The following is a 15935-nucleotide window of genomic DNA, read 5'->3' as shown; positions in this document are numbered from 1 at the left end:
AGACCAGTCTTTGGACATGACTACATATCAGTCTAGTGGAATATTCATAGCTTTATATTAGATCTAATATTCAATTAGTTTAGGAAATTTATGAGAAATATTTCGATGTGTTGCACACAGTATAACAAAATTAATATACCTCCAGACTTATTGTTGATGGGCAAAAGAGAAAAACATATATAATTGTTTGACAATGTTTTAACCCAAAAGAGTATGTAGTTGCAAACGTATAACAGTGGCATGAGCACTCATTGTTCGTGTGGTTGCCCTATTAATGTTAATCATTAATTTAGAAATAATTTTGATGTTCCACAACAACAATGGGCGATTAAAAAGAGTACAAACACTTCAATATCTAAATTAATGCACTGCAAAAAAATTATAAACCAACCAATCACCGACCGACCGAACAACCAACAATCTGTTTTCATTCCATTTTATAGCTTTAATCAAACCATAATAAATTTTGTACTGCCACCAGCCTCTGAATTTATTTGTTTGAACAAGGAAAAAAACAACATTTTCTTTTTCTTTTTCGTTTTTTTTTTTTTTTTTTTTTTTTTTTGGAAAAGTCTCATGGGATCATTTAAGGATTCATTGCACTCATTTGTGTCATTTTATTTGTTACTTTTTCAATTTTTACGGAGCTGCTGTGTTCTTGGCCTTTTGCTTGAGTGGTTCATTAATTTTTCTACAGAAATGAAAAGAAAAATTTAAAAGAAATGCTTGTGTTTTTTGTAATTTCATGACTGTGTTTTAAGGTTTTTATTAAAAACATGCCTCCAAAGAAACTGACCACTAGTTTATTGTTTCTTGTTACTGATTTGTTTTAACAAGCTACAGCTTTTTGATTAAAGTAAGAAAATAATTATGTGCATGTCTTAAATAATTTTTGTTTAATTAGTTAGAGGTTGAAGAGGTAAGGTTTTTTAACATTTTGTTTAAAATGTTTGGTATGAAAGAATTATTTTGTACTGAGTTCATTTAGACGTTTGCTAAAGTTGATTACTAGGCTGGTAAATACAGGATTTTTTTAAATCCTCTTGAAAAAAGACTGTCTTGACTATAGATCAGTCTATAGTCTTGATGGTATACCAGTCTATAGCCATGATTATATATTAGTCTATAGTCCTGACTATAGATTAGTCTATAGTCTATTATATAGTTCACTCTATAGTCTAGGCTATATAGTCTCCAACCTAGATCAGCCTATAGTCTTGATAGATCTGTCTATACTATAGACTCTATAGTATTGACTATAGAGCAGTCTATAGCCTTTACTATAAATCAGTCTATAGTCCTGACTACAGATCAATCTACAGTCTTGAATATAGAGCAGTCTTTTCTATAGATCAGTACATAGTTTTGACTATAGATCAGTATATAGTCTTGACTATACAGCAGTCTATATAAAGTCTTGTCTATAGATCTGCCTATACTCTTTACTATAGATAAGTCTATAGTCTTGACTATAGATCGGTCTATACTATAGACTCTATAGTATTGACTATAGAGCAGTCTATACTCTTTACTATAAATCAGACTATAGTCTTAGCAGTCTTTTCTATAGATCAATACATAGTATTGACTATAGATCAGTATATAGTCTTGATCATAGAGCATTCTATAGTCTTGGCTATAAAGCAGTCTATATATAGTCTTGTCTATAGATCTGCCTATACTCTTTACTATAGATCAGTCTATAGTCAAGACTATAGATTAGTCTACAGTATTTTCTATAGATCAGTCTATAGTCTTGATTATAGATAAGTCTACAGTCTTGATATAGATCAGTTTATAGTCTTGACTATAGAGCAGTCTACAGTCTTGCCTATATGACTATAGAGCAGTCTATAGACTTTACTATAGATAAGTCTCTAGTATTGACTATTAAGCAGTCTATAGTCTTGACTATAGATTAGTCTGTAGTCTTAAATATATAGCAGTCTATGGTCTTGACTATAGCTCAGTCTATAGTCTTGACTATAGAGCATTCTATAATGTTTAATATAGATCAATATATGGTTTTTACTATAGACTATAGTCTTGACTATACAGTATAGTCTTGACTATAGAGAATAATCTTGACAATAGAGTGTAGTCTATAGTCTTGACTATAGAGCAATCTATAGTCTTGATTATAGTTCAGTCTATAGTCTTGAGTACAGTTCAGTCTATACTCTTGGCAATAGTTCAGACTATAGTCTAATTCAGTCTATAGTCTTGACTATAGATCAGTTTATATTCTTGTCTATAGATCAGTCTATAGTCTTTACTATAGATCGGTCTATAGTCTTGACTATATGATAGTCTACAGTCTTGACTATAGCTCAGTCTATATTCTTGACTACAGCTCAGTCTATAGTTTTGACTATAGTTCAGTCTATATTCTTAACTATAATTAAGTCTATAGTCTTGACTATTTAGTATTGACTGTAGTCCAGTCTTGATTATAGTTCAATCTTCAATCTGGACTAAAATCAGTCTTTAGTATTGACTATAGACCATTCCCTATTGTGGACCATTCTATAGTCTATAGCAATTTTAATTCGCAGAATTAAATATATTCTATTATCTTAAAGGCAAAATTAGTCTTTAAATGTATAAATGCCCAATTAAACTCTCATCCAGCTCAATATTAGCTTTAAAGCACTTATATTAAATACTCTTCAAAGATAAAAGAAAATCATTGCCATACTATAGTATTATTTCTTAATTGCGAAATTGTCTTAAAGAAAAAGTATTTAAATTCCCATAATGTAAATGTAATTAATTAAATTGTACTTCTTGTTTACATTACGACTTTTGTTGTTGTTTCGAATGTGTTTGGTGTCTTAAACGTCTAACGTAGATACGCGTATGCATACATATAATCGTATGCAGTTGGTAGTAACATTGGCCATAACCTTCATATGAAGAATTGTAATGAACATGCAACAGGTTTTCGATTTCCGGCTTTTACGTACATACTGTAATAAATTTTACCTCGAACAGTTATTTGTACACTCACACTAAGGCACAGTGATAGACAGTTGTGCACTTGAACCCCCACATTTGAAGAATACTATGTAAGAGGAAAAAGAGCTTTTTTTTTCTTGTTCAAGACTTTCACTCTCATTTTGTGTTGCTGGAGCAAAGCTTTTAAAGGAGATGAATTTGAAGGGATGCAAAATCTAAATGTTGAAATTGTACCCATGAAAAGGAAATGTTGTTTCTTCACTATTGGCAGTATTTGTATAAACAACATGTTTCAAGACATACACTAGACTATAGACTAGACTAGACTATAGAATAGACTATAGACTAGACTATAGACTAGACTATAGACTAGACTATAGACTAGACTATAGACTAGACTATAGACTAGACTATAGACTAGACTATAGACTAGACTATAGACTAGACTATAGACTAGACTATAGACTAGACTATAGACTAGACTATAGACTAGACTATAGACTAGACTATAGACTAGACTATAGACTGTAGACCATAGACTAGACTATACTATAGACTAAACTAGACTATAGACTAAACTAGACTATAGACTACACTATAGACTAGATTTTAGACTAGACTATAGACTGTAGACCATAGACTAGACTATGGACTAGACTATAGACTATAGATAAGTCTATATATTAGACTATGGACTAGACTATAGACTAGACTATGGACTAGACTATAGACTAGACTATAGACTAGACTATAGACTAGACTATAGACTAGACTATAGACTAGACTATAGACTAGACTATAGACTAGACTATAGACTAGACTATAGACTAGACTATAGACTAGACTATAGACTAGACTATAGACTAGACTATAGACTAGACTATAGACTAGACTATAGACTAGACTATAGACTAGACTATAGACTAGACTATAGACTAGACTATAGACTAGACTATAGACTAGACTATAGACTAGACTATAGACTAGACTATAGACTAGACTATAGACTAGACTATAGACTAGACTATAGACTAGACTATAGACTAGACTATAGACTAGACTATAGACTAGACTATAGACTAGACTATAGACTAGACTATAGACTAGACTATAGACTAGACTATAGACTAGACTATAGACTAGACTATAGACTAGACTATAGACTAGACTATAGACTAGACTATAGACTAGACTATAGACTAGACTATAGACTAGACTATAGACTAGACTATAGACTAGACTATAGACTAGACTATAGACTAGACTATAGACTAGACTATAGACTAGACTATAGACTAGACTATAGACTAGACTATAGACTAGACTATAGACTAGACTATAGACTAGACTATAGACTAGACTATAGACCTAGACTAGTATAGACTAGACTATAGACTAGACTATAGACTAGACTATAGACTAGACTATAGACTAGACTATAGACTAGACTATAGACTAGACTATAGACTAGACTATAGACTAGACTATAGACTAGACTATAGACTAGACTATAGACTAGACTATAGACTAGACTATAGACTAGACTATAGACTAGACTATAGACTAGACTATAGACTAGACTATAGACTAGACTATAGACTAGACTATAGACTAGACTATAGACTAGACTATAGACTAGACTATAGACTAGACTATAGACTAGACTATAGACTAGACTATAGACTAGACTATAGACTAGACTATAGACTAGACTATAGACTAGACTATAGACTAGACTATAGACTAGACTATAGACTAGACTATAGACTAGACTATAGACTAGACTATAGACTAGACTATAGACTGGACTATAGACTAGACTATAGGACTAGACTATAGACTAGACTATAGAATAGACTATAGACTAGACTATAGACTAGACTATAGACTAGACTATAGAATAGACTATAGACTAGACTATAGACTAGACATATAGACTAGACTATAGACTAGACTATAGACTAGACTATAGACTAGACTATAGAATAGACTATAGACTAGACTATAGACTAGACTAGACTATAGACTAGACTATAGACAAGACTATAGACTATACTATAGACTAGACTATAGACTAGACTATAGACAAGACTATAGACTATACTATAGACTAGACTATAGACTAGACTATAGACTAGACTATAGACTAGACTATAGACTAGACTATAGACTAGACTATAGACTAGACTATAGACTGACTATAGACTAGACTATAGACTAGACTATAGACTAGACTATAGACTAGACTATAGACTAGACTATAGACTAGACTATAGACTAGACTATAGACTAGACTATAGTCTAGACTAGACTATAGACTAGACTATAGACTAGACTATAGACTAGACTATAGACTAGACTATAGACTAGACTATAGACTAGACTATAGACTAGACTATAGACTAGACTATAGACTAGACTATAGACTAGACTATAGACTATAGACTAGACTATAGACTAGACTATAGACTATACTATAGACTAGACCATAGACTAGACTATAGACTATACTATAGACTAGACCATAGACTAGACTATAGACTAGACTGTAGACTAGACTATAGACTAGGCTATAGACTAGACTATAGACTAGGCTATAGACAAGACTATAGACTAGACTTTAGACTAGATCATAGACTATTCCATAGTTTAAACCATAGGCTAGATTATAAAATAGAAATCCTGTTTCCCATGGTACCAATAATTGTACACTTGTGCCCTTTATACTATTCCTGATATATGATGTTTGTTGTTTTAAAATATCACCAGTTATAAAGTAGACATCTTGTTGTGATACATGAATGACTGAGTAAATGTATACATGAATGGATGAATGAATAGATTTTATTGTTGTGTTTGTTTCTCGATGTGAAACACCAAACATCCCTAGAGAGATATAACACTTCTATTTAAAGCTCGTATACGAACGTAACGAACATTATACAAACGAACCAACGATAACGCTGTTATTACGATGTTCTTGTGGTCGTATGTGTTGTTGGGGTTCGTGCGTTTGTTTAACAAAGTTGGATGCTTTGTTGGGAAACACTAAACAGCAACTACAAGGGGAATATTTAGATACATTTGTGGGAATGTGTGTGTGTGTGTGTGAAAGTATAGATAGAACCATTAGCTGCAGGCTTCAAACATTGAATATTTTGTTGCCAGTAGAGGAATAGTACAATCATTATGTTCTAAACCGGGAATGACAACGAACCTATTAACGGAAATATATTTAATACATAGAGAATATTGTATATAAAATATAAAGATTTGTTGTATGTAACTTTTTGACGTTGACTTTGTTATTGCAATGAGTGTATCAGTATGTTAAGGCGTTAAATAAACAAAAGTGAATTTGAAAAAAATTACAAAAAGGATAAAAAATAAATATTATAAAAAAGTTATATGTAAACAGAGTTTGTGTGTTTAAAATTTAAAAAAAAAATTTTTGAAAAATTAATTAATTTGAGCATTTGAATAAGAATGAAAGATCTCATTAAAACTTTGCATATGTTTTAAATTGTGCTTAAAACGCGCCATCTTTATTTTATCCTTTGTTTTTTATTTGCTAAAACTAAGCAGCTGTAAAATAATGTAAAATTTAAATTTTTATGGTGCATTTGCAAAACGAATAAAATTATTTGGTGAAATGAATAGAAGAAGTATAAAAAAAATAGAATATAACTAAGTCTAAGAATAAAATAATCATTATTATTATCATTTGCATTTAAATGACATAATTATATACAAGTGTTTTAAAATAAAAAAAAATATATAAAAAAGCAGAGTGTTTGTTTAAATTACATTAAAAATTCTAATATAAAATAATTATATATAAAAATTTTAAAAATATTAAAACAGAATAAAATAATGAAAAAAGTATAAAAATAAAACAAAATTTTTTTAAAAAATAAATTTTACAACTTCTAAAGACTCATTTAAAGAACCTCACCAAGTTGACAATTTCCTTCCTTGAAGGTTTTTCACTCTTCACATTTGTTTTGATTGATTTTCTTTTGTTGTATTAAGAACACCGAAACAAAAAAACAACAACATCATCTTCTTTGTGGAATGTTATTTCTTCTCTTGGATACCATGGATTTAAAAGTGTCAGTAACAAAGGTATGTTTAAAAAAAACGTTAAATTTAAATGGAAACAGGAAGAAAAATCCTGTTAATACCTCAGGGTGGCAATAAATTGTTAACTTCAAATAAATTTTTTAAATTGTTAATAAGAGATTGTATGCTGGAAATTATAGGGAATTGAAAATAACACAAACAATAATAGGAAATCAACATTTTAAGGTGGAATGGAAAAAACCAATAACACAACAACAACTTGGTAATGAATGGAACCCTAACTACCATCTGCATTACTTTTAAGTACTCTAATAATTAATGACATAAAATCAGTTATTTATATACTTTACTTGGATTTTAAAGAAGTAGTGAAAGGTGACTTTTTTAGCTTTTTAACTCATTACATGACTTGCATTACTTTTAAGTACTCTAATAATGACTTACATATAATCACCTGTAAGTATATTCATTATTTTGAGTTTCAAGAACTAGTGAAAGGCGTTTATTTTAGCTTTTTAACTCATTACTTTTGAAGGAAAGTTTTTGCTGGGAACATTTTGGGCTTAAATTAATTTTCTATGGAAATTGTTATGAAAAGGAAATATACTTTTTTTTCTATTCGAACCTAAAAATTAATATTAATTTGTCTTGAAGAAACTGCCCGCGGCTCGTTAACAAGGTCTTGCGGGGGAACTATAGGATTTAAACAAGTGAGAGTGTTATATTTGGCTGTGCGAATCTCATATACCCACAATCAAATCGTATGCTTTAAAAGAAATGCTCCCCTATAAACATCAGGGAGATATTACTCATCAAATTAACTGAAGAGGACCTCATATGAGAGATAGGGTTAATAATTGACCGCTTTTCATAAAATTTGGTTCATACAAAACGTTTTTACATCGAATATCACTTCCCGACACTTTCCGCATGAAATTCGAAAATTACGTTCCTATAAATGTTTCTTATATAAAATTTCATAACTGTTCACTTATTTTTAAGTCAGCAAAGATCGTTAAAGTAATTTTCTTATGGGCCGATCCTCAATACATTTGGTAGAAAGATTTTAACTCGTATAAAACAAATGTGTGTCGAATTTCATCGTTTAAGTAATTTTTTGAAGGACACCTTATATGGGGAGTAGGGTCAGTTATGGACCGATCCACATAAAGTTTGATAGAGAGATTTCGGCTACATTGAAACTTATGAGTGTCGAATTTCATCACAATACTCGTATTTTTAAGCCATTAATGAGCTTTAAAGTCATTTTCTGAAGAGGACCTTATATGGGGGGTAGGGTCAATTATGGACCGATCCACACAAAGTTTGGTAGAGAGGTTTTGGATCATAAGAGACTTACTTATGTCAAATTTCATTGTTATACTAGTATTTTTAAGCCTGTAACGAGTGTTAAACTAATTTTTTGAAGGAGACCTTATATGAGGGAAACGGTCAACTATGGACCGATCCACATAAAACTTGATATAGAGATTTTGGCCACATTTAAACTTATGTGTGTCGAATTTTATCACTATACTAGTATTTTTAAGCCAGTAATGAGCGTTAAAGTAATTTTCTGAAGGGGGCCTTATATGGGGGGTAGGGTCAATTATGGACTGATCCTCATAAAATTTGGTAGGGAGATTTTGGATCATATGAAACTTATTTATGTCGAATTTCATCGCTATACTCGTACTTTTGAAACAGATATGCCCAATAAAGCTGTTTTTCCGGGGGTCCACTTGTATGGGGGCTATCCGAAAACGTAGATCGATATTGCCCATTTTCAATACCAAACAAACCTTACCTATAGAGAATATTTTTGGAAAATTTCAATCCTCTATCTAGTTCCGTTCGGACTCTATCGTGCTTTCAACAGACAGACAGACGGACGGACAGACGGACATGGCTAGATCGTCTTAGAATTTAATAAGGACCCAGAATATATATACTTTTGTGGGTCTATGACCAATATTTCGATGTGTTACAAACGGAATGACAAAATCAATCTTTTTTGATGGTGGGTATAACAACTATGAGCCATATATTCGTCTCTTCCGAATCTCATGCGAATTTGGTCTAAAGTAGGGCTTGGAATTCGAACTCCAAAAAGCACACAATTTGGTATAACTAAATCTATCAATTTGTAAAATTTAATCAAAATTGATTTAATGATTTTGAATTAATTTAAAATGCTCCTTTTAGTCCCTCTTTTAGTACCTTTTTCTCTAACTAGAGCTGCAATTTTTTTTACGATTTCTACCCCTTAAACGTCTGAATATCCCAAAAGTACCAAACTTATATTTGTAATTTTTCAATAAGGTATGATATGATGAGACCCTAAAAAGTACCAAAATACAGTTTTCACTTGTTTACACCTAAAAAGAACTGAAGAATCTTCTCAACATTACCAGTACTTGCTAAAGATGCTTTGAGAACCGTCTTAGGTGTTTTAGAGTCCTTGCCGCGGCCGGTTTTGACAGCCCTTTCAATCGGCGCCTTCCCAATTTTGGAAAGGGTAGCTGCACTTTCTTCATGCTCTCTATTGATTGTTTGCCCTTTGAAGCGATTGCGTAATCCACTATCTAATCGTTGACCAGATCTTCTACCTTACTCTGCTGGTCTATTGGAGTTTTGTCTGTCGGATTACCGGCATCGTAAACTGTATAGCAGGGATCGTCCCAGTGTCTTCTTCTGGCAACTTTGGAGTAAGATGTCGGCTCTATTCCTTTTCCACCGTCTAGCTTTTCCTACCTCGTTTTTTTGGGGCTTCTTTTGAGATACCCTTACCTTCGAGGTTGATTTTGCCGACGTTTTCGTCTTGGGAATAGCTAGCTTGGCGTTATCACCCTTACTCGCAGGAATCTGACTTGTGCTTCCTTTGAGTAAACGGAGAGCTCTTCTTCTTCGGTTTACTTTCAGTTGTCAACTCCTCGGTAGACCTGATCATCTTTGCCTTTGATCTTGTAAGAGAGTGTCCGAATTCTCCTTTGGAGTATCGTGGAATCGACTAAATACGATGAATTCTTACGAAGATGAAGAGTATAAAAAAGATAGTGGCGTATACTTAATATTTAGTTCCTTTTAATACATATGAAGTATACGCAGTGATTTCATTTAGAGTAATTTTAATTAGAGAGGATTTCAATTACAATTACTTCTAAATTAATTGTAACTGAAAATGTAATTTACATCTCTTAAACCTGAATAATACTAAATATGTTTCCCAGACAAATTTTATAAAAAAAATCCATTTTTTAACATAACTTTCTCACATTATAGTGTATTGTTTGCCTACTGGTTCAAAAATTTAACTAAATCTATAACACTAGCATGACATGTTGAATAAAAATCTTGTAAAAAGTATTTAAAATGTAATTTTACAAGAATATAATAAACAGCAAACTTAATAATACTATTAAATTAACAAGAATTTATATAAAAACTTTACATTGTGGTCAATTTGTCGGCTTCTTTACACTTGTTTTCCTTTTTACACAATATTTATTTAATACTCCACTCGATTAGAGAAATCTTGGGCTTTACCAACAAAACATCCTTGTTGTTGGTTTTAAAAATTTTATATATTATCTTAGGAGACAATGAGCGAGTGAATGAGTACTTAATGGTCGAAGTTTGAAAAGAAAGTAAAATAATAATAACAACAACAGTTACAAGTACATGCAACAGAAACAACTAAACAAACGCCATATAAATATACCTTTAAGTTTAATAGTATAAGAGAGAAAAGAAAGGTGAAGAAAAAGTGTTTAAGTATGTTGGTGTATGTTGAAAATGAGTATGAGATTATAACACATACATAAATAAATAAGGTATTTATTTACACATTTAATAAAAATCAAAAAAACACTTGAAAATTATGAGCAACAAGAACAACAACTTAGTTTTTAAAATTTGTTCAAATAATTTTTTTTTTTGTCTTTAGACATTGTAACCATGCTTTTTGCATTAAAAATTTTAATTATTTTTCATATTTAATATAAAACTATACATATGTATGTATAAATGAAAAAACTGCGTATACTTTCTATTTGAAAGATATTAAATATTAAGTATACGCCACTACTTAAAATTTTTAATGAATTTTGTAACCCAACATAGTAAAAGAAGAAGTTATACATTTCCTCCACATTAGCATACCGTTTCAGTTTGTGTTGGGTGCCAAAGATAGGTCTTTTTAAATATATTCTTTATTTATTTGCTTCAGTTCATTCATGTTGAATAATGTAAAATTTGATATGTTGATATTTATTGACATCATCCACATACAAGTATTTATGTATGTATGTGCGTAAATACAATAGACAATGAAATATGATGTGTAGGTATGTGAAGAGTAAATAGTCAGTCTATCAGACTGTCAGTTACATAACAACAACAATTATTATAACATCAAAACTAAAGTATTCAGAGATTCCAAAATTATACTTATACACAGTCCATGCTCAAGACTATTCTACAGTCCAGACTGTAGACTATTCTATAGTACAGACTATAGACTATTCTATAGTACAGACTATAAACTATTCTATAGTCCAGACTATAGACTATCCTATAGTCCAGACTATAAACTATTCTATAGTCCAGACTATACACTATTTTATAGTCTGGACATTTGACTATTCTATAGTCCAGACTATGGACTATTCTATAGTCCAGACTGTAGACTATTTCATAGTTTAGACAATAGACTATTCTATAATCCAGACTATAGACTATAGACTATTCTTTAGTCCAGACCATAGACTATTCTATAGTCCAGACTATAGACTATCCTATAGTCCAGACTATAAACTATTCTATAGTCTAGACTATAGACTATTCTATAGTCTGGACATTTGACTATTCTATAGTGCAGACTATAGACTATTCTTTAGTCCAGACTATAGACTATTCTATAGAACAGACTATAGACTATTCTGTAGTCCAAACTCTGCTATATTCTAGGCTCTACATTACTCCAGACTATTCTATAGTCCAGACTATAGACTATCCTATAGTTCAGACTATAGACTATTCTATAGTCCAGACTATAGACTATTCTATAGTCCAGACTATAGACTATTCTATAGTCCAGACTATAGACTATTCTATAGTCCAGACTATAGACTATTCTATAGTCCAGACTATAGACTATTCTATAGTCCAGACTATAGACTATTCTATAGTCCAGACTATAGACTATTCTATAGTCCAGACTATAGACTATTCTATAGTCCAGACTATAGACTATTCTATAGTCCAGACTATAGACTATTCTATAGTCCAGACTATAGACTATTCTATAGTCCAGAGTATAGACTATTCTATAGTCCAGAGTATAGACTATTCTATAGTCCAGAGTATAGACTATTCTATAGTCCAGAGTATAGACTATTCTATAGTCCAGACTATAGACTGTTCTATAGTCCAGACTATAGACTGTTCTATAGTCCAGACTATACACTATTCTATATACCAGACTATACACTATTCTATAGTCCAGGCCATAGACTATTCTATAGTCCAGGCTATAGACTATTCTATAGTCCAGACTATAGACTATTCTATAGTCCAGACTATAGACTATTCTATAGTCCAGACTATAGACTATTCTATAGTCCAGACTATAGACTATTCTATAGTCCAGACTATAGACTATTCTATAGTCCAGACTATAGACTATTCTATAGTCCAGACTATAGACTATTCTATAGTCCAGACTATAGACTATTCTATAGTCCAGACTATAGACTATTCTATAGTCCAGACTATAGACTATTCTATAGTCCAGACTATAGACTATTCTATAGTCCAGACTATAGACTATTCTATAGTCTAGACTATAGAAAATTCTTTAGTCCAGACTATAGACTATTCTATAGTCCAGACTATAGACTATTCTATAGCCCAGACTATAGACTATTCTATAGTCCAGACTATAGACTATTCTATAGTCCAGACTATAGACTATTCTATAGCGAATATATAGACTATTCTATAGTCCAGACTATAGACTATTCTATAGCCCAGACTATAGACTATTCTATAGTCCAGACTATAGACTATTCTATAGTCCAGACTATAGACTATTCTATAGTTTAGACTATAGACTATTCTATAGTCCAGACTATAGACTATTCTATAGTTCAGACTGTAGACTATTCTATAGTTCAGACTATAAACTATTCTATAGTTCAGACTGTAGACTATTCTATAGTCCAGATTATAGACTATTCTATAGTCCAGACTACAGACTATTCCATAGTCCAGACTATAGACTGGACTATAGAATATTCTATAGTCCAGGCTATAGACCATTCTATAGTACAGACTATAGACTATTCTGTAGTCCAAACTCTTCTATATTCTAGGCTCTACATTACTCCATAGTTCAGAGTATAGACTATTCTACAAAGCAATAATAATTTTAATAATTAATTTCAAAAAACTACCTGTACCTTTTGTTATTGTACTTGTTAATGTAATCTTTTCCCACAAAAGGAACTGTAATCGTACAATGGGTATTTCCCAAATATTGTCATGTTTTTTGTGATCTATCTTTTCTTTCCGTACATGCACTCACTAGCTGACTAGATTGGAGGTATTGTAGGCGTCACAAAAAACTATATTTGTACAAAGAAAAAAAAGAAAAAAAACAACTAAATACGAGTAACTAATCAGTTTTATTTACACAAAACAACAGAATAAAAGAGAAAAAACTATACCCTCACGAATAATTCAAAAGTGTCAAAAATTTCCTGATAAAAATTAATAAAAGATGGATGGATTTATACTTATAAAACGAACATAATAGACAAACAACTACAATGTTTTACGAACACTGTAGTTTTGTAGTGTGCCCAGAATGTATTAGGATGGTTATGAAAGTTGATGTATAGATCAGTCTGTAGTATGGACTATAGACCAGTCTATATCCTGAGATGTAGACCAGTCTGTAGATCAGTCCTGATGATAGATCATTATTGACTATATATCAGTCTAAAGTCTAGTCTACAGATCAGTCTGTAGTATCGGCCAACCAACCAATAGTATGGGTTATAGACCGTCAATAGTTTGGGATATGGACCAGTCAATAATATGACTATATCCGTCCATAGTCTGTATCATAGATTAGTCTATAGTCTGTAATATAGATCAGTCCATATTCTGTACTATAGATCAGTCTATAGCATGTGCTATTGATCAGTCTATAGCCAGTTCTACAGATAAGTCTATAGTCTGTATTATAGATCAATTAGTCTATAGTCTGAACTATGGATCAGTTTGTAGTCTAAACTATAAAACTTTAGTCTGGACTGTAGATCACTTTATAGTCTGAACTACAAATCAGTGTATAGTATGGACTATAGAACAGTCTATGGTCAAAATTATCAATCAATCTATCGTGTAGACTATGGAGTAGTCTATAGTCTGGACTATAGATCAGTCTATAGTCTTTACCATAAATAAATTAAAGTCTTTAATCTGGAGTATAGATCATCCTATAGACTATAGATCAGTTTATAGTTTTGACTATGGGTCATTTCATAGACTTGACGAGAGATCAGTTTATAGTCTTGATTATAGATCAATCTATAGTCTTGACTGTAGAATATTCTATAATCTTGACTATAAAGTTATAGATTTCATCAGTCTTTGGTCTAACCTTTGGTCTTACGAATAGATCATTATATAGTATTGACTACAGAGACGTTAACTGTCCCGATTATTGATCAATACTCTGTTTGATAGATAACTTTGGTGCCACCCTAATTTATATGTATTGATGGTTCAAGCCAAGAGTCTTGTAGTTGGTAATGAGTGTGATACATATTGTGGCATGTTTGTGTGTGCAGTCATAAAAACCAAATCAATTCATGCATGTATTTGTTTACAACAGATATCAAAAATAAGTTGTACACTTATTTGCGATCAGTTATTACTAGTAATAAAAAATCATTAAAAACAGGTGATAATTTTTTGAATGTTTCGTTTATGATTTATATTTTTGAGCAAATCAAAACTGAAATATATAATTTTAACCGGAAATAAATGTTTTTAACCTAACACTTAGGAACAAGTTATTCGCAGTCTCTGTTGCAAATGTTTTTCTTCGTTAGTGTGAGTATTTGTATTCAATGATTATGGTAAATTGAAAAAGTCAACATCAATGTATGAGTGCACATGAGTTAAAGAATACCTGTCAGAATTTACTTTTTATTATTTACACTTTGGAAGATTTTCCCATTCAGTAGGGTGGGCTTTTGTATTATATTTTTATAGTCCTATATACATAAATGACTTTGAGTAATTTGGTTTTTTCCAAACATTTTAAGTGTTTACACAGGTGTTAAACTTGTTTTGTGTGAATAAATATTGAGAACTAAATTTATATATGGGAAATTCAATTGTTTTTAAGTTTTAATATTAAAGAAGTAATATTTTTGAAACATATTTTATTTACATAATATCTTCAAAATGTTTTGAATCTTTGGGATTCAATATTGTTCGGTGTACATGATTTTAAAATTTTAATATTAAGACTCTTATTTTATTCCATTTCCGTTTATTTTAAAATTTATTACTAAAATAATAAATTTTAATACACTGTAGTTTTGTTTGGAGTTGGAATATGTTTAATTTATTAGTTTTTTTCACTTAAATATTTGCGTAGTATATTTAATGATTTGCTAATGTAAAATATTTTTATCTAAAGTTAAATTAACTATTTAATGTAAATTTATGTGTTTAATATAAATAAATCACAATACAAGTTAATTTGTTTGTTCTGTTTTTTTTTCGCCACAAAATATTTTATTTTATTTTCATGGCAACAAGTGTTAGAAAATTTATTGTGTGCCATAGACCGCACAGTGGGATAGTCATGAAAA

Source organism: Lucilia sericata, unplaced genomic scaffold (assembly GCF_015586225.1).
Source record: "Lucilia sericata isolate MDLA Ls3-8-SP2 unplaced genomic scaffold, ASM1558622v1 Contig001604F_arrow, whole genome shotgun sequence".
Classification (NCBI taxonomy): domain Eukaryota; kingdom Metazoa; phylum Arthropoda; class Insecta; order Diptera; family Calliphoridae; genus Lucilia; species Lucilia sericata.
The sequence above is the reverse complement of the archived record's forward strand: the minus strand, read 5'-3'. Positions refer to the sequence as shown.